At 48.7% G+C, this 21,189-nt stretch overlaps 1 protein-coding gene across 1 annotated transcript in view; it reads right to left on the bottom strand.

Moving 5' to 3' along the window:
- FBXW4 (F-box and WD repeat domain containing 4) overlaps positions 1–21,189 on the bottom strand; it is a 106,486-nt gene that overhangs the window by 37,180 nt on the left and 48,117 nt on the right. The gene's annotated exons all lie outside the window — the stretch shown is intronic.

The following is a 21,189-nucleotide window of genomic DNA, read 5'->3' as shown; positions in this document are numbered from 1 at the left end:
TAGTTGGTTATTTCAGGGTAACTCAGGAGAGCAGAGCTGGGTGAGATAGCACAGGCTTGCCGGTGAATCTGCCCCAGCAGCTGGCATTTAAACTGGAGCTTCTTAGGATTGTAGAGAAACACGCATTAGGCCGGACTCAGACTCCGCAAACAAACATAAAGGGAAGCAAAGCCCATTCTGAGATCCCCACAGGCTCAGGCTCCATTAGGCCATCAGACAGCCGAGATAAGGGGGTGGACACAAGACAAGACCTCAACAACAAGTTTGTTTTAAAATCTGATGCCTCCCAAACACACACAAATGAACAAGCCCCTGGAGATGACACTGAGCCACAGTCTTTATTCAAGTTGGGCTTGGGGTATGTTTTTTCTGCTTAGGTTGTGCTTTAAAGTGTAAATATTGCCGGACGGGTGAGGAAGAGACACCCTAAAATGGGCCCAAAGGAAAATGATCTAAGCCACACATAACCCTTCCCGGTGTTCCTGACCTCTGTGCTTCTCCCGGCCCTCGGGGATCTTCTCAAGGTCCGGCGCAATTCCCCAATTTGCCAATCCCATCCTGCCACTAATTCCTCCTCCTGGCAGATGTGCATATAACTTTTGGTTCCAGAGCCCCTCTGGATGCACATCTGCGTTCCCAGAGCATGAGATACCCCAAGCTCCGGTGGGGCAGCCCAACCATCTTGATGCAGCAATTCTGGACCTCAGCAATTCCAGCAAAATCTCAAGCCTTCTTCTGGAATAGAAGTTGTCCGATTGGATTTACAAGGTGTGCCTACCTAGGTCCTGGCTGACACAGAAAGTTGCAATAGAAAAAGGAGGTGAAGATGGTGCCTCTGAGAGTTAGAGTTTATGTGCCTGGCACCCATCCCTTCTTCCCATTTTATTGTTAGATTGTGAGTCCCCCCAGGGATAGGGAGTATGTCTAATGCCAACCTGTATAGTCATTCCCAGTCCTTAATATAATGTTCTGCACACAGTAAGCAGTGTGGCCTAATGGAAAGAGCATGGACCTGAGAGTCAGAACAACCTAGGCTTTAATCCCAGCTCTGACACTTGCCTGCTGTGTGCCTTTTTTTTCTTTTTTCTTTTTTTTTTAAAGGTGTATGTTAAGCATTTATTATATGCCAGGCACTGTACTAAGCACTGGGGTAGATACAAGTTAATCAGGTTGGACACAGTCTCTGTCCTACTTGGGACTCACAGTCATAATCCCCATTTTACAGATAAAATTGACTGAAGCACAGAGAAGTTAAGTGACCTGCCCAAGTTCACCCAGCAGCCAAGTGGTACAGCTGGGATTAGAACACAGGTCCTTCTGACTCCTAGGCCCGGTCTCTAAGCACTGAGCCTTGGTACTTGTCTGCACAAGGCTTTGGGCAAGACACTTAACTTGTCTGTGCTCCAGTTACATCATCCGTAAAAATGGAGATTAAGATTTAGCATGGACTGTATCCAACCTGATTAACTTGTGTCTATCCCAGCGTTTAGTTCAGTGCCTAGCACTAATTACCTCTTGAATACCACACCAAAGTAGCATAATAATACTATTACTACTAATAGTAATGGGAAGAAGGCAGCGTGGCCTATTGGAAAAAGCACTGACCTGAGAGTCAGGGGATTGGGTTCTAATCGTGGTTGCTGTGTGAACTCAGGTAAATCACTTCATTACCTATGCCTCAGTTTCCTCATCTGTAAAATGGGGATTTAATCTCTGTTCTCCATCTTACTTAAATTGGGAGGCCATGTGGGACCAGGACTGTGTCTGACCTCATTACCTGTCTGTAGACTGTAGACTGTATCTACCTCAGCAGTTTAGTTCAGTACTTGGCACATAGTAGACACTTAAATACCCCAATTCTTAATCCAGTGGCCAGTGAAGGAGGCCTGGCTCTAGCTTCTAGAGAAGCAGCGTGGCTCAGTGGAAAGAGCATGGGCTTGGGAGTCAGAGGTCATGGGTTCGAATCTCAGCTTTGCCAGCTGTGTGACTGTGGGCAAGTCACTTAACTTCTCTGTGCCTCAGTTACCTTATCTGTAAAATGGGGATTAAGATTGTGAGCCTCACGTGGGACAACCTGATTACCCTGATCTACCCAAGCACTTAGAACAGTGCTCTGCACCTAGTAAGCGCTTAACAAATGCCAACATTATTATTAGCCACGAGGACCTAAGGCCCATACCCTCCCCCTGCCAGCCCAGCAAGCGCTCCCCCGGCCAAAAGTGCAAACCCTCTCCTCTTCTGAGCACATTATCTAAACAAGTTGACATTTTTACCTATTCCCATTTCATTTAATCATCATAGTCACTGTCATTCCTTTTACTATCACATTTTCATCACTTCCCAATCCGTGGGAGAGGTGGGTCGGGGCAGAGCTCAGACCCCGTTCCCTGAATCCCAGTCCAGCCCGCCACCCAGTATTTTCAGTCAACTGCCAGGTCAGAGCAGAACAGCAGCTCCTGATATGCATCGTAAATTGCACATAGAAGAGCTACACAAGAGTTCTAGTGGGTCCCCATGGACAGCTGTCCGGGATTCTTGACAAGAAGAGGGAAGAGGTCCACACTCGCTCATATGTGTGGCTTCGTGTGTGGACGGTCTGGGCGCGCCTGTAAATTTTATGTGTAGGAAGAGAGTTTCCAGCTCTCCAGAGGAGGAACTGTGCTGCCCTGAGAAGGGTACTGACAACCCAGACACGCAAATCCAGCTAATAATTCTTGTGTTGAGGCCTCGCCGTCTACTGGGAGGCTGGTCCCCACGATGCCGGCATTAGCGCCGCAGACTAAGGAACACATTGTGCAAACAGTGCAAAAGCCATAACCCTAACACCGGACGGGGAGCAGAGCCCCACCCACGGAGGACTGATTTGGGGTACTCAGGAAGAGAAGGCGACTTGAGCCTTATTGCTTCCAGATTGGTTTACTGCAGCTGGAATCATCCTCCTCAGCCTTGGTTTTGCCTCTTCCTCTCACTCATTCTCTGTCCTGTACCAAGTTGCAGAGGGAGGAGGCTGATGGGACTTCCCTTGCCCTGGCCAGCACTGCCCAAGTAGCACCCTGGGCTTCATTCCGAGCTCTCCTCATTACGCAATCTGCAGGAGACGGCCTGGTGGAAACAGAGCACAGGCCTGGCAGCAGAGGATGTGGGTTCTAATCCCCGGTCCAACATCTGTCTGCTGTGTCACACTGGGCAAGTCATTTCACTTCTCTGTGCCTCTGTTACCTGATCTGTAAAATGAGGATTAAGACTGTGAGCCCCCAGTGGGACATGGACTGGGTCTAACATCTTGTATTTACCCCAGTGCTTAGTACAGTCCCTGGCACATAGCAAGTGCTTAACAAATACCATAAAAAAGTGGGTATCTCCAGAGACAGCCCCAGCTTCAGCCACCTTCCCTGCACTCCGGTCTGGTTCATTTCCCCATGTATTCTCTGGCCATGTAATTGGCCCTCTTGATTGTAAGCTCATTAGGGGCAGGGAATGTGTCTGCTAATTCAGTTGTATTGTACTCTCCCAAGAGCTTACCATAGGGCTCTGCACATAACAAGTGCTCAATAAATACCACTGATTGATCGATTCATTGGCCCGAACAATTCCATTCACCTTCTCAAAGCCTTCGTTGCTCTCCCATCTCCAAACACCTGCGTCTATGCTCTTTCCTGAGCATCGCTCCCTCCTTCTTGGCATGCCCTTCTTCTTGACAAACAATATCCTGCCTTTCCTTTGAAGAACAGCTAAAAGCCAATCTCGTCCATGCAGCCTTCCCAGATTTCCTCAGGAGGCAACTCCTGTCACTCTAGTTCCACTTGAGATACATGATTAGGGTGGATCATCTGGTACTCACATGATATTTCTATTTCTGCCTTATGTATTTTATCTCTCTTCCTCTGTACTTCTCTACTTAAATATTGGTCCTGACCTCCCATTAGATTGTAAGTTTCTTAACAAAGTGGCCTTCTAAGCCACTCCCTAGTGTCAGCCAGTGAGGGGCTCCTAGCGCAGGGCTCTTTATAGTGTGGAGAATGAACAGACGCTGGAGACTGATTGCACAGGCTCAGGTCTGTACTGCAGGACCTTGGCTTTACCCGGTCTATTGGCTGGCCTCAGATGGAAAGTGGGCAGGTGACCAGGACTCAGACTGGGTCCAGTCCCAGGCAGGAAAGCCCACCTACCCCACTGTCAGGTCTCCTCAGTTCTCCCCGAGAAATCATCCGGGAACTTGTTCATGCAAAGTGATGTAATGTCATGCATGTGCATGGACCATCCAACACGGGGGCACTCCTGGAAGCCCCGCCCCATCCTCAGAGGCTGCCAGAGGCAGATTACGAGTCAGGCCAGATTCCAGACTTGCAAAGCATGCAGAGCCCAGGCCAATTGAAGGGGGATACTCACAGTGCCTACGCTAAAGCCAGGTGGGAGGATCTTGTCTTTCAGATCCCCTCAACAACATTCAAAAGAGCAGGGTGGGGTAGGAGAGAGCAAGGGGAAAAGGAATCACAGTTTGGAGTTACAGTGACTTTGTGAACTCCCCCTTGGGCCACCCTGCGCTGAGCGACACCAGGAGGCTCAGGGAGGCTCAGGCACTAGTTCGGTATGGGTCCAAGCTGGTGGGTTTGGGCTGGAGTCACCACAGGGTGGGTGGAGCTGCCTCTCCTCGTTGCCCACCGCAGCTGACTGCCAGCCAGACCAATGTGTCAGCGCACCGCTCCCACACAGCCCACTCAGGTCATTTCCAAAACAACCGTGAGCCAACCAGGGTAGACACCTGCCCACCTCCCAACATACGCATTGCTCCAAGGTTTCTCTCGGCCAAAACCGGGGGCTAACTGCCTCGTCTGTGAAAGCGGCAGCAGACAGAGTCTGGTTTGAGAAATAAAATGGACTAAGCAACAGCTTCCTGTAAGCAGCTCTGTCTGTCCTGAAAATGATCCGTTTGTCTCCTTCAGGACATCAGCGGGATATCAGGCCGGCCCTGTGTGTGGGGGCTGGCGGGTGCAGGGACAGGGAGAAAGAAGATACAACCTGGTAAGGCCTCCCCTCAACTGCCCCCCAGGGACAGATCCCAGAGAGGATGGTGGTAAGCCCACCCCGACCAGCTCTGTCTGCAATCCCATTAGGTGAAGTCCTTCTGAGAAGCAGACTTTCCAACAAGGGGAGTCTTCAAGCAGTGGCAGGAAAGGAGATCCAAAGTTAGGCTGTGGTTTGGAAGCAGAGCGAGACCCACAAGACCAGAATCCTTGGTTTCCAAGATGTTTGCCGCTGTGATCCTTTGAAGGGCTCTCACAAAAATGGCCTGTAGAAACAGCACAGGCCTGGGAGTTTGAGGACCTGGGTTCTGATCCTGGCTCTGCCATCTGCCAACTGTGCAACCTTCGGCAAATCACTTATCTGGACCTCAGTTTCCTCGTCTGCAAAACTCAATGTTTGTTCTCCCTCCTATTTATTCTGTGAGTCTCATGTGGGACAGGGATTCTGTCTGACCTGATTAACTTGTATTCATTCATTCATTCATTCAAGCGTATTTATTGAGCACTTACTGTGTGCAGAGCACTGTACTAAGCACTTGGGAAGTACAGTTCAGCAACAAATAGAGACAATCCCTGCCCACAGTGGGCTCACAGTCTAGAATCTATCCTAGTGTTCAGAACTGGGCTTGGACACATAGGAAGGGCTTAACAAATATAATCATCATCATCTACATCTGGAGGCAGATTAAGCCCCTCCATTCTCAAAGAATGGTTTCCTCTCTGAATACTTATCTTCCTGTCTTAACTTCCCAAAGTGCTGTGCATGTGTCCCTTTAGAGAAAAGCGTACACTGAAGATAATACTCAGGCATTTGCTAAGCCTGGGGAGAAAATATTTGCTTTCTCCATGATCTCTCCACTTCACTCCAATTGAGGCTTCCTCTCCATTCTCCCTATCCTAGCTCCTTGACTCCTTCCACTCCCTACCCCCACCCCCCACATCCCCACCCCCCACACTCAAACCCACGTCTAATGCCCCGTGAGTAGAAGGAAAAACAAACCTGAGCATGTGAAACACACTCATCCATTCCACCCTCAAATTCCTTTGAGTGACACCCAGAAAAACATGATAGGAATAGGATAGAAAACTCACATAGGCAGGGTGGAGAAAATTTTCTCCCTTTTTTATATAACAAACCTGGCCCCAACGCTGGAAGACTCTGCTTAAGTCATGGTTTGGAAATGAGGTATAAGGAAATTAAAGCCCTTAACTGGAAGACCACATTTATAACCCTCAAAGAAGAATCAAATAATTATGGTTATATAAAAATATATGAATGTATGCACATATATGCACACGCACATATAGATCTACATCTATTATGTTACATTAATATATTCCCCCCGCACCCACCGCACCCCACACACACACGTCAAAGGGCTCGGCAAATGATGAGGAGTGGTAGCGGTGAGTCAAGGTTGTCAGAAAAGCCACCCCAGGGGATCTGGAGGGAGAAGAGACACGAGAGGCTGGTGAGAGACCCAGCTGGAGGAGCTGATTCCATCCCTCGGTGGGGTCTCTTTCCAGACCACTGCCTCCTGTTTCTCCCTGAAGCTCCTCCAGGATGGTTCTTTATCTGGCTCTTCTGCCACTCCTCACCTGCATGGTGACTGGTCAAGAACCTCTGATGCAGGATGCATCGGATTCAGGAGTGCGAGATTCTGATAACCAGCCAGAATCCTTGAATTAAATAAAATTGATGGCTGATTTATACATATATATATAGCAGATAGACATCAATTTTATACACACACACAAACACATATCACAATCAATGGTAATTACTGACAGCTTACTGTGTGCAGGCACTTGTGTTAAGCGCTTGGGAAAGTACAATACAGCAGAGTTGGGAGACAGGTTCCCTGCCTACAAGGAGCTTTCAGTCTAATATAGCACAAGCATGACAAGGTTAGGGAACCTCAAAGAGAATCAATCTGTTTCAGGACAATTTGAAGCCAGACAGGATTATCTTCCATCTGTTTACCTCTTTCCTCTAGGCTCCATTCCTTCTTCAAGATCCCCAAGTCACCACTCTGCCTCCCTATTCAAATTCAAGGATTTTCTAATACATCCTTTCCCTATGGCCAGCATGTCTGGAAACCAAATTCCATCTCCTAAATTCCCATGGGTAGTAAATAACAAACCTGGCCTATTTGTTTTCTGGGAAAGGCTCACCTCTTGATGAATTTGACTTTTTGGCACACTGAAGGCCAAAGACATCAGGGATGATTCCTACAGGAGCATCAGGGTTGGTGTAAGATGATGACATCACTCTGAAGAGGGTCCTCATCTTTCGTGCTCCCTTAGTCCCAGGACTCAGGTCCGGGCAGCCCAGACCTTGTCATTCTGTGTGGGACTTGAATGCAGACCATGCAACCAGCAAGATGATGGATTCCTAGAGCATGCATATGTACATGTATGTGTACATAAACACCTAGCACAGTGCTCTGCACACAGAAAGTGATCAATAAATACCACTGATTGATACACACACACACACACACACACACACACACCCTTATATTATTGGATTTCTTTTTTTTTCCCCAAGTCAGCCCAGGTGTTAAGCTCTGGTGATTATTTTCTGTCCCCTCTTCTCTTCCCCTCCCTCGGCCCTCCCACCACAAGCGCTTTCAAGGCCACACAATGAGTAGGAGGAGGAGAAACATTTCTATTGACAAGGCGTTTTGTTTTTTTTATCCCCGAGGGGGGGCCGGGATGGGGGGAGTAAGGGGGAGAACCCCACAAACAATTTCTAATAAGCAGTTTCTCTCCTCAAAGCTAAAATGATTTTCTTTAATTGCTTGGTGGGAACGGTTTACTGTGGGGGTCTCTCTCCCCCCCAAAAAAGTCTAATTGACTTATTGAAGTTGAACAGGGGCTTTCACCTGGAGAAGCTGGCAATTACTCCCCTCATCCCACACTCGTACCTGGGCTCTCCCCATGGGGGGGCTTTGTTCCACCTAAATACAGCACCGACACAAATGTCCCCAGCAGCAGGGGAACCATGGGGAAGTGGTAATTTTCAGCCCAATGCAATTAGCCAAGGTCCTTTCAGCCTCTCCATGAATGGCGGGGAGGATTCAGCATGTGGGAACGGTGGACCAGGGTCTGTGCAGAGCAGGGCAAACAAAAGGGAGTTCTGAATTGGGCCACATAGTGAGTCGGGGGTGACGGGGTTGGAAGCGGCAGGGGTCAACAGGAAGGTGGGTCCTGTAGAATGGGCCTGTATGGCAACAGTCGTCCACCATCCCTCGGGCTCGACTTTCCCCCTACTTAACTTTTAAGGCCTAAAATGGGAGGGGAAATCAAGGGCAGTGGGGAGACGGCCCTCCTGGAAGAGCAGAGGGCAATAACAGACACTGGATGCCTGAAGTGAGAAGCTGGTGACGAACCAACATGAGTCAGCATGAGCAAGGCTCGGATGGAAGGAGGAGCTGAGCCTGAAATAAGGCTGATTCTGTTTCAGTCTCCCAAGCAGACCATAGCTGGAGCCCCTCGTTTCAGGCTAAAGTTGAATTCTGTCTCCTCTGATCCCTCGGAAGCACGGCCAAGTTGGAGAGAAGAGGAGGTGAGAAGGAGTTCTCTCTCCACAGCAATGAAATCAATCCACCAATCAATTTAAATTTAAGTGCCTCTTGAGTGCCCAGGACTGTTAGTCGTTCCAATCTCTGACCCCGAGGAGCTGAAATAGCAGGGCTGTCACTCCTTCATTTGGCTCACCTCTCCCACTGACCAGAACTTGCCCTTCCATTGTAATGGCATGTCTGGTGCATGAGATTCCTCCTAGGAAGGTACTGGATGATGGTTCAGAGTATGGAAACAAGATGCAGAAGGAGGTGGGGCTTGCGCTACCAATCAAGAGGTTTACCAGAAGATCTGAGTATAGTAAAGGAGGACTTGGGGAGAACAGAGACAACAGTGAAGGAAACCCCTGGCCGATGGGAAAACCAACGGAGACAGACGAGGTTCAGCTAAATAGAGACCACGGAGTTGTTGAGAGGGCTTTGAAAAGTAAAAACACCTTGGAGAAAGAAATGAAGTGGAGATCCTTAAGGGAAGGAAAGTTAAAGCCACAGGCTCCTGAAATGCAAATCAGTGACTGTAGCGGGGCCTCCTAGGCAGGGTTTTCTCAAGGGGGTAGGGTGGAGAAGGAGGCCCGGAGAGGAGGTGGGTAGAAACGCCACCAGTATTAATCTAAGAGATACTGAGGTGAGTGTGAACTCACTTTATAAGGGTTGCCTAATCATCAGATGACCAAGTTGCAGGACAATCCAGAAAATCTCATCCAGAACCATCCTGGAAATCTTCAACTACATAAGGTACTGTGGAAAACATGTTCCCTGCCTCCTCCCTCTTTCCCTCCCCCCAACCCATCCAAAACAAATACACATAGACACAAACACACACACACAAACACACATATCCCTCAACCCCCTCCGACCCCCATGGGATCAGGCTACCTGCCCAGCACTTTACAAAGTGTTAATCTAATTAATTGAGAGCTCAGAATGAGCTCTCAAAAAATACCACAATTACTATTCTTATTCTTCTTCCTTCCCTTCCCTCCATCTGCCCACTGCCTGCCCTTAGCACTGCCCACCACCAACCTGCAGAAGCCTAGATTATGCCTGCAAGAAGGGAGGTCCAGAAATGAAGGCAGAGCCATCTGTGTAGAACTGGCTGGGTTCCCCAGCCCAATTTGGGCCTGTTCATGTTTTCCCATCCAGGAAGACTTCTCCTAACTCATCTGAGACCATTTCACATCTCTGTGCACCGCACTGCCTTCGTTTCCAGCAGTCCCATCCCACCCATTTTGGAGGCTTCGCTCGCAAAAGCTTCCACTCCACGGGACGTCCCGGGGAGCCAACCACGCAGAGGGCTCTTCACGGAGACGAGGTCTGGAACGCGAAAGGGACCCTCCAAGCCCAAAGCACATGCTGTTCGGAGAAGCAGGCTCAGATTAGCCACCGCCGAAGTTTCAGTGACAACGGCGCCTCTCTGGGATGAGATCTCCCTCTGCAGTGTTCGGGGCCCAGGCTGGGCCGGGCCGGGCTGGACTGGGCTGTCCAAAGGCTGGGGGAGGGGCAGTTGCCAGCCTGGTTCCACCAGCCGGGCTGCCCAGATCAACCTCAGTGACCTCCCCGGCCGGAGTCCCGCAGCACACGCTCCGCTCGCATCTGCCTCGGCGCGTCGCTCTGAAAAAGCAGCTACCGTCGTGCACTGCTGCCAACTCGGTGAGGTCGGGCACATAGAGCACACTACTTCGGGCCAGGGGAGGCCGAGCCAGCTGGCTTCTGGGGACCACTGAAGGTGTTGATTTTCGAACTGGCTCTTGACAGTCCTAGGCAGTCTGGAATTCAGCTAGCTCCGAAGCTCTCCCCCTCCTAAGAATCACCCCAAAGATTGGACTGCATGAGGCCCTCCGGTCAAGGGGTCTCTCCAACTGAATGCATAGGGCCCAGTCTGAGGGGCACAGGTGGTTCTCAGCTCAGGTCCCTCGGTCCCCAAGAGCATTTCCCCCACCAGTCCAACAAAGCTAGAGCTTGTTGCTATCCGAGGCAGGCTGCGAGGCTCAGTTGTTTTCTCAGGCGTTTGCCCAAGATGAGGGATGGAGCAGGGGAATGTTGAGTTTGTGTCAGGGGCAGCTAATTCTGCTGGCACCGGCCAGCTTGTTCCTTGTGCTTTTCAGTTTGTTCCTGCCAGGAGCCCAGAGGGGGCCGTTAGAAGGACTTCTCACTGCCCAGTGAATACAGCTGGGTCAGGCAGGGAAGGGGGAATGAAGAGAGCTAAGTGATTTTTATTTATTTAAAAAAAAATACAAAGAAAGGGACTTGTTTTGGTAGCCCAGTTAAAACCTCAACCCTGAAGCCCCATCTCTAGACCGTTCCAAATCTTACCCATCCACCATCCTCCTGCCACAACCTTAAAGGCAGGAGAGCACCTAAAGAAGATGGCCAAATTCGGAATCATCAATCCACAGCAGATATGATGACCGCACTATTTCATGTGCCAAGCACTGTAGGAGATGCAAGAGGATCTGATTAGCCACAGTCCCTGCCCAGCTTGGGCTCACAGTCTAGGAAGGAGAATGGGTGCATTTTTAATCACCAATTTTACCGACAAGGAAACTGAGCCACGGAGAAGTAAAGTGGCTCACCCAAGGTCACCCAGCAGACAAGTGGGAAGCACTGGGGAGGGAGCATGGGTCTGGGAGTCAGAGGTCCTGGGTTCTAATCCTGTCTCCTTCACTGGATTGTGTGACCTTGGGCAAATCCCTTCACTTCTCTAGGTTTCATCTGCAAAATGGGGACTCAATACCTGCTCTCCCTCCTACTTAGATGGTGAGCCCCATGTGGAACCTAATCATCTTGTACCTACCCCACTGCTTAGTACAGTGCTTGAGCTATAGTAAGCGTTTAGCAAATATCAATCAATGGTATTTATTAAGTGCTACGTGCAGAGCACTGTACTAAGTGCTTAGGAGAGTACAACACAACAGAATTAGCAGAAACATTCCCTGCCCATAACGAGTTTACCGGCAGAGCCAGGATTAGAACCCAGCTCTCTTGACTCTCAGCCTTGGGCTCTATCCTCTAGGTCACACTGCTTCACCAAGTAGTACTTAGTAGTAAGTAACATCCTCTCCCTCTCCCTACCCGCCTCATCCCTAAGACCAAACGGTGCCACGTGGGCAACATGGTTCCCAGGCAAAATTATCTGGATCCTTTGTGGTTGTTAATCAATCAATCCATCATATTTATTAAACTCTGACTCCTAGTAGGGACTGATTGATTGATCACGAGTGGAAAGGCCAGGATCGCCAGCCCAGTTCCGACCAGGCCTTGGAAAAAGCGGGAGATGGAGGGCAAGACAGGCCATCAGTAGCAACGCTCTTTTAGTCCGGGGGAGTTAAAAGACAACGACAGGGCAGAAGCGCCGCCCAAGGACTCAAGGTGATAAATTATCCTTTTTTTCCTCCACGGGGAGGAAAAGTCTCTGGACAGCAAAGCAGCCGGGGCAGCAGGTGCATGATGAGCAGCAAAGCCTCACCTCCACCCAACTCAGCCGTGAAATGACTGCTGGATCTGTCAGCTCTCTAGTGCCACGCTCTGCAGCTCCCTTCCCCACAGTCCCCGGGTCCATCCTTGCCAGCAAAGCCAAGCCTGTAGGGTAGTGCCAGGACACTGCCCCCGGTCTCCCTCCCTGCCCCCATTACTGCCACCACAGCTGGGCAGGTCCTTACTCTAGCCAAACTTGTTGAATTGTAGCCTCCACCCTAGTCAAAAGGCACATCCCAGCTGCAGCCTGGGATAACACTCATTGCCACGTCTGCTGGGTCCTGCCCTTGCCGATCTCAATGACCCAGGTCACGGTTTGCTCTTGACGCATCTCCCGGGGCCCCCGGCTCCCGACATTCCCTGTGCAGAAAGAGCCATGAGGGATTTAAGCGATTGAAGAGGGAGGCCTCAAAGCGTGTTGGAACATCCAAGAGGCTTTGGGGAGTATGTCTGTTACATTGTTATGTTACATTCTCCCAAGTGTTTAGTACAGTGCCCTGCACACTATAAGTGCTCAATAAATCGATTTGGCTGTGACTGGACTGGACCAGGATGGCTGCACCCTGAGGCCGCGACCGCTTCTTCCCTTTACTACCAGACTGGTTGGACTCTGATCTTTATCTTTTATGTTGTTTCTGTAATTACATCTCTTTTTTTTGGTGTCTGTCACCAAACCCTCCCTCACCTTGTTCTTTAGATTGCAACTGCATCTGATTCTCTCCTGTGTATTTCTTTCCCAGCATTTAGTTTGGTGTTTTGTACAGAGTGCCATTTCAACAACAGCTGCGCCATGGAGTCTGAGCATGGCTTAGTGGAAAGAGCAGGGGCTCGGGAGTCAGAGGTCGTGGGTTGTAATCCCGGCTCCACCTCTTGTCAGCTCTGAGACTTTGGGCAAGACACTTTACTTCTCTGTGCCTCAGTTACCTCATCTGTAAAATGGGGATTAAGACTGTGAGCCCCACGTGGGACAACCTGACTACCTTGCATCTACCCCAGTGCTTAGCACAGTGCTTGGCACATTGTAGGCCCTTAAAAAACACCATCATTTTTATTATTATTACTGTGTGGCAGAGGAAAAGTTCAGCCACAGGGTGAGAAGGGAGAAAATAAGGTCAGGGCTGTAATAAATCAAGGAATTTGGAGCTTAGAAGACCGGTAAAAGGATAACCCCCTCGAGATCATTGACCCAGAAGAATCTGACCAATTATAGCTGGGTTTTTTGCGGGGGAGTTTGTATTTGTTAAGTGCCAGACACTGTATTATGTGCAGGGGTACATATAAGCTAATCAGGTTGGACACAGTCCATATCCCACATGGGGCTCACTATCTTAATCCCCATTTTACAGATGAAGTAACTGAGGTTCAGAGAAGGGAAGTAACTGGCCAAGCTCTCAAAGCAAACAAATGGCAGAGCCAGGGCTAGAACTCACAGGTCCTTCTGGCTCCCAGGCCCCCGCTCTATCCACGAGGCCAAGCTGTTCCTCACCAAAGTCCTATGGTCCTTGGCTGCTGAATGTGTGATGCCATGAAGGAATTCAGAGAATGATTACTACTATGATATTTAGAACCAGTCCATCCTTATCCTTACAATCTGCCATTCCCCCTATCTGTAATTGATTTTAATATCTGGCTAATCCTCTAGATTATAAACCCCTTGTAGACAGGGATCCTGCTGCCAATTCTACTGTACTGTACTCTCCTAAATGTTTAGTACAGTGCTCCACACCCAGTCATAACTCAATACCCTTGATTGATTTATTCCACCTTGGCCATGTGACCCTCTGGCTACTTAAGGTTATTTGAAAACATTCAAGATCCTTTTTAGAAATGTGATAATCATGTCAAATACCTTAAAGAGCAACTCCACCTAACTGCTTGGGTAGGCTGAACTACAAAAATGATGGCATTTATCCTGAGCCCTGAAGACCCACAAATCCAGATTTAATGGGGCAAGTTCGGGGAGAGGGAGGTGGAGAGAAGCTGCCAAATGGAGCTCGATTAAAAGGAAAACCTGGGGAGGACCAGCTCCAGCACAGCCTGTGGTCCCAAAATTGGCTCCAGAACCAGAGCCCGCACTGGGAACGCGAAACCCTGACCCCAGATTTCCCAGAGCCGCCAGAAGCATATTCAGGATATGGGGAGCACAGCCACTGACGTGGCCCACCCCCGGCTGCTAAAGCCTGTTAAATGTTGCCGTAGTGACACCTGTGCTTGCCGGGTACCACCTGCCTCACAAGGAGCTGTGAAGCTGCTGATGGTTATTTAACACATATTAATGCTTCTCCGTGGTGTTTTGCAAACACCCTTGGCTCTATGAAGTGCTCAGGTTAGCGCTATCCTCAGAGCAGTGAGAGATTCCCGGCATCCCCGTGTTATTTACTCCCAGCAAACTGCTTCAACTCATTCGCCTCCGCCCAGTTTTCCAAAGAGACTGTCGGTGCTCCCCACCAGTCCTTTATCCAAAAGCCCAGTTTCCCTGTAAAGTAGGGATGGGAGGAGAAACTTCCTGCCTCCCTGATTTCCCTCTGATGGTTGGAGGCTCATAAAACATCCAAGGCTAGGAGTCATGTCCTCTTCCCTACTCTGCCCACCTGCACACAAACCTCAAACGCCTTATTCCTCCTCACTCTTTAATCTGCTCCTCAGAGGGGATAGATAAGACTGATGTCTTCTAAGTGCAATCAAATCAATCAGTGGTATTTATTGAGGGCTTACTGTGGTGGAGCACTGTATTAAGCGATTGGGAGGGGCCAACAGAGAGTTGGTAGACCTTTCCCCTGCCCACAACAAGCTTACAGTCTACAGACTGCAAGGTCCCTTTCACCCCTACTAAAGCCTCATTTGAAAATGTTCTGGGGCAACTTTTAAACTGAGGGATAACTCTTACTACTGTGGCAACAGGAGAAAAAAAGCCAGAAGTAGAGGTCCAGGGAGAAACGTTTCCACACTGAGGAGCGAGACAGGAGACGGCAGGGGATAGCAGCACCAAGTAAGCCAGAGTCTAGATTCAATCACCTGTCCCCTGGGCCGTCTTTCAGTTCTGGAGAAAAGATCAGGGGGTTTTCAGATGACCAACACTGAACCGTTGGTTTTGGTTTTATTCCATCAGACCCACCCAAGCAGCCTCCTTTCCCCTTTGCAGTCCAGGTTGTCTGTCTCAAACCCGGTGCCAACTCGGCCCAACGCTAGCCCCCTAGTCTCTGCTCCTCTGTTGCCTCTCATCACTCAATCGCTCGATTTTATTGAGTGCTGACTGTGTGCAGAGTACTGGGAGCAATTGGGAGAGTACACTATAACAATATAACCGAGTTGGTAGACACATTCCCTACTCTCATCGGCAAAAAGTAGTCACCATTCTAGGGAGAGCTCTAAGGAGAGTGCAAGGAAATCTGGGCTCTTGAATTTTCCCCCAATCCTGCCTTGGGAGAGGTCAGAAGTAGCCAGACCTAGAGCATGCATTGTGGAAACAAAGGCAGGAGTGGCAGTCAAGCAACAAACTACAATCAGCTACAGCCAGCCCCATCTCGGGGTGTGCACACACACACTCAGCCACACACCCCCCCACGTCCACCAACATGCACGTGTGAGGGGACAGCAGGATCCTGGCTAGCGCCCAGAGCCACGCATACAGCTGCACTTCAGTTTTAAATCCAATGGAGAAAACAGGAGGGGGGAGGGAGGGTGTGCGCAGGACCCGCAAAGCGAAGCGGCAATATTGGCTACCGCTCTGTTAACTTTCATGATCTCCTAATTGCTTCCTCTGATCATCACATTTCTTCTCTTCTCCTTTCATTTGAGGGGCAGAAGAGGGGAGGGTGGAGGGAGGTTGGAGAGAGAATGTGGAGGGGACTTTTTTTTATTTTTGAGGGGGGGAGATGGAAACAAGCTGTTGGCCACGGGGGGTTTCTTAAGTTGCCCGCTCCAATAAATCTCAGGGTCCATCCGTCACCTTGGCATGGCCCTCTTTCTCCAGAGGAAATGGGCTTTTTCTCTCTATTAGCAGTCTGTGCCTACAAACCATAGCAGGGACTCCCAGCTCATTTAAAATCCCCACCGATGCAAGGGGAGGCTTCGTTGAGAATGGACTTCATTGAGCTGCTTCGTTGTAGCAGCATGGCCTAGTGGATAGAACTCGGGCCTGGGAGTCGGAGGGATCTGGGTTCTAATCCCGCCAACTCCACCATTTATCTGCTGTGTGACCTTGGGTAAGCGACTTCATTTTGCTGAATCTTACTTATCTCATCTGTAAAATGGGGAATAAGACTGAGCGCCCCATGTGAGAAAGGGACTGTGTTCAACCTGATTTGCTTGTTATCTACCCCAGCGCTTAGAACAGTGCCTGATACATAGTAAACGCTTAACAAAAATCATAAAAAAATAAAAAGGGGACTACCTTCTCAAGGGAGCAGAGGAGACGTCAGGATCAGGAGGGAGAAAGGCCAATAATCTGAGCATTAGAATGAGCAGTACATGTTAAACTTCACATTTGCCCTGTAGACATCTCGGCATCGAGAGACTCCCCCAAGTAAGAATTCATGCCCTCACAGGAACCTTGGGATGGAAGGATTTTCTACCACAATAAAAAGGATATTGTAAAGGACTCTATATTGCACTTGACCATCTGATCTAGTCCTTATTTCAATCTCTAATCTTACATATTAGCAGAGCAGATTGTCTGAGCAGAACCAAGGCCAGGAAACATTTTAGAGTCAGGGGAAGCAGCATGGCCTAGTGGAAAGAGCATGGATCTGAGAGTCGGAGGACCTCGGCTCTAATCCCATTTCCGCCTCTTGTATGCTGTGTGACCTTGGGTAAATCACTCGACTTCTCTGTGCTTCAGTTACCTCATCTGGAAAATGGGGATTAAATCCTCTGCCCTCCAGTTTAGATTGAGTCCCACCGGATTATCTTGTATGAACCCCAGCACTTAGTACAGTGCCTAGCACATAGTAAGCACTTAGCAAGTACCATAAAAGGTTATTTCAGATACATTAAGAACTAGTTGTTTGTTTGTTTTTAAAAAAAAAAAAAGGAAGAGAGTTTTCTTAAATGGCTTCTGAATTCTCCAAGCAATTTGGGTCATTAGATGTAGGACTCTAAACCAGCAGCAAGAACATTTTGAAGATTTTATTGTTAGGTTGAATGAAACAACCCCATGGGGATAAGACCTTCCCAAAGCTGTGATTGTACATCACCACAGACCTTCTTGAGAGAGCAAAATGCTTGTCCATCGCACATAATGCCCCTCTGGGAAAAGGATAAAGTTCTAGGGCCTGCTTGGAAGGAGTAGCCTTGTTAACCTATAGGTAGTAGAAAATGGTCCCCATTCAATTTTTTTTTTTCCAGTGAATTTGGTCGATGCCCAGATAGACTGGGGATAGACTGCAAACTCCTTGTGGGCAGGGAACATGTCTACCACTCTGCTGTACTGTGCTCTCCCAATTGCTTAATACACTGCTCTGCACATAGTAAGCACTCAATAAATACCACCGATTGGCAAATGATCAAATTTGGCAGAAGTTGGAGTCCTCCGGAGACATGCTCCTTACCCTTGTCCACGGACTCACAAGGAGAAATTCAGTTTCCATTTCCTTTAGGTTTTCCCCTCATGCAACCCCCAAGGTAGCAAAAAGAAACAAAAGTCTTTCCAGCACCCAAATTCCAGTTCTTCTCCTCTCTTGCTCCCACCCCCACCTATCTAACCGCCCCCCCTACACAAACACACCCTGACGCCTTTCAAGTCCCCAAGCGTGCAAAGTCTCTAGGGAGCGAAAAGAATTCAGACTGAAAGCGATTCCTCTCTCCTCCCTCTGCTCCTAACTCTCTCCTGAAATACAATTTTATTTTTAAAAGGATAAACGAGCCCACGAAATCCCCAAAGAGGCCTGCTGCACTCTTCCCCTTGTAATGAAACCTTGTAATGAAATGCCCTGCACTCCAATTAGTAAGAAATGCTAATTTTCTCCAGTTGAGCACCCCCTATAGATGTATCTAATTTGTTTCAATGCTTTCATCTCTCCCCTCCATCGCGTTTTCATTTAAAGGTTATGATCTGTTTGTGCCCTTCATGCCGGGCCCTGACAAGACACCCATCGGAGGGAGCGACCTGCCCCTGCAACCTTTCTAACCCCCGCCCTCCACACAACCAAAGCTTTTTGTCTTTCTGGCTCTTTAGGAAGTGCCGACACAGACAAGAGGGACTAGAGAGAACAGAGAAAAAAGAAAGAAGTGAAATCGGCATTTAAAGGAAATAAGGAAGAGGAAAGCGGAGGGGGGAGGAGAGAGAATGACTATTTGGTCATCAAGATTTTTTTCCCCCAACGGAGGGAAACCCACTGCATTAGAACGGCCCAGGATTCCACTGGGGGTGGGGATGGGGGGGGGGGGGTTAAGCCTGGCGAGTTCTTACAATCTCTAACTTCTTTCGTTCTAAAACCCTTCAGCATATTTGTAATGAGGCTCCCTGCATGGCAAGAGACTGAACAGATAGGAGAGCCAGGGAGGAAAGGCTGCACATGGGTGAACTTTAATACACCTTCTTGCAACAGTCTCTCCTCTCCGCATCTGGCTCCCGGATCGCCGAACTGCAGTCCCCTCACAGGGTGACGGCAGACGTCGGCTCTCTCACGGATTTCTGGTGAAACTACTCCCCCGCTGGCACTCAGGCCCCTCAGATTAGGCTAGCCCTCGGCAGCGTGACCTAGTGGAAAGAGCCAGCATTAGGAGTCGGAAGACCTGGGTTCTAATCCCGTTCCGCCACTTACCCTGGGCAAGATGCTTAACCTCTCTGTGCCTCAGATCCCACAACCATCAAATGGGGATAAGACGCCCGTTCTCCCTCCTCCGAGCCCCATGTGGGACCGAGACTGTGTCCAGTCTGATTACCTTGAAACTGGCCCAGCTCTCAGCTCAGTGCTTGGAACATAATAAATGCTGAATAATGTTATTAATAACAGGGCAGCACAATTTTGCTGGATGCGGATGTTCCAGGAGAAAGTATCGGGGCACATGCCCTCCCCACCCATCCCGGGACCAGGATGACCCATCAAATCCTAGGATGGTCAGCTAGAACCCACCTGACCTACAACATCTGGGTTCTTTGCCTCAGGGAGGTTTAGAAGCCAGGAAGGAAAATGAGTTCCAGAGTTGATGCTGAGAGAGAAGAAGCAAGGCTTGACAAGATTCCACCCTCCAATTCTCCATAAAAAAGTGGGCACAGAGGGGTTCAGGGTTCCGTACCTTCCCAGAGGAAAGGAGGTGGGCCCACTTTAAATCCTCGATAGCTTGTCAGAGTGGTCCGATGCTATCACGCTGACCAAAATCCTGTGGACATTTTATAAGGACTGAAGAAGAATTTCAAGAAAATTCCCATGACTAATCCAAAGACTAAGATCCTTTCTCTCCAGAGCAAGGAGGTGCAGACAGCACCCTAAACTCTGACCCAACCTTGAACTTTGAGAGAAAGATCCCCACGCAGTTTCTGGCACGCGGTCATCCTGCTGACCATCCCAGCAGGAGTCAGTTAAACTCAATACTGTCAGGATACGCAGTAGAAATGTTTCACTGATGCCATTTCACAGAAGGACCCCAAAAGCTCAGAGATGAGCTTTCCCGAATTTCTAAATGCTTGGCACATAGTAGGCGCTTAACAAATGCCATCATTATCATTATTATTATTATCATTATTATTAAAGAATGGATCACTCCTACCCAAGTGCTCTCCAAAGCTCCTATCCTGGCCAGGGTTTAATTCCCCATCTCTTTTTCCCCATTGGAAAGTATTTATGAAGCACTTACTATGTATAAGTGCTGGAGTAGATACAACTTAATCAGAATGGACACAGTCCCTGTCTCGCATGGGACTCACAGTCTAAGTAGGAGGGAGAACAGGTATTGGATCCCCATTTTGCGGTTGAGGCCCAGAGAAGTTGTGACTTACCCAAGGTCATATAGCAGGCAAGTGGTGGAGCCAACATTAGAACTCAGGTCCTCTGACTTGTTTTTAATGGCATTTGTTAAGTGCTTAATATTTGCCAGGCACTGCCCTAAGCGCTGGGGTGGATACAAGGTAGTGAAGTTGGACACAGTCCATGTCCCACATAGTGCTCACAATCCTAATCCCCATTTTATAGACAAGATAGCTGAGGCACAGAGAAGTGAAATGACTTACCCAAGGTTCATTCATTCATTCATTCATTCATTCAATAGTATTTATTGAGCGCTTACTATGTGCAGAGCTCTGTACTAAGCGCTTGGGATGAACAAGTCGGCAACAGATAGAGACAGTCCCTGCCGTTTGACGGGCTTACAGTCTAATCGGGGGAGACAAAGTTCCATAGCAGAAAAGTGGCAGAGGCAGGATTAAAACACAGGCCCTTCCGACTCCCAGGCCTGCACTCTAACAACTAGACAATGCTCATTTCCTCCACTTCTGTATGAATGTGGATTTCTGAAGGTAGACATCTGAATATGTCTACCAGCCCTGTTATGTTGTACTCCACTAAGTGCTTAGTACAGTGTTTGGTATATAATAAGCATTCAATAAATACCAATGATTGATTGACTCTATCCCAAGCTAGGAATCTCCTGAATAAGTGTTCCATCTTTCCTACTCCATTCCTTTTAGGTGTCTGCAAATGGGGGACTGTCTGCCCTTTTTTGTCACAACTCAAAATTTCCTTTCTCTTTGAATCTCATCCCACCCTCCATCAACTCCTAGATCCTGCTTAGGTAAGCCCATCAGTGGGCAAGGACTGTCTCTATCTGTTGCCGAATTGTACATTCCAAGCGCTTAGTACAGTGCTCTGTACATAGTAAGCCCTCAATAAATACTATTGAATGAATGAATAAAGTGGATGGTCACATGAGCCTCCTCTGAGTCTTCAGATAACAATATCACCTCCCCGTCTTCTCACTGAGACCCATCCCCTGACTTTGCTCTCATCGAGGTTAGTACATACACCTCAGGGCTTTCATCCTATTGTGCTGTGAATGGAGTTCTAAAATACACCAACCAAGCCTTCCCCAATCTATTTCCCAGCACCCTTAGCCATATGAATGCCATCAGACAACTCTGGCACTTTTGAGTTCACCGACATCTAAAC

This window comes from Ornithorhynchus anatinus, chromosome 16, assembly GCF_004115215.2.
Source record: "Ornithorhynchus anatinus isolate Pmale09 chromosome 16, mOrnAna1.pri.v4, whole genome shotgun sequence".
NCBI lineage: Eukaryota > Metazoa > Chordata > Mammalia > Monotremata > Ornithorhynchidae > Ornithorhynchus > Ornithorhynchus anatinus.
The sequence above is the reverse complement of the archived record's forward strand: the minus strand, read 5'-3'. Positions and strand labels throughout refer to the sequence as shown.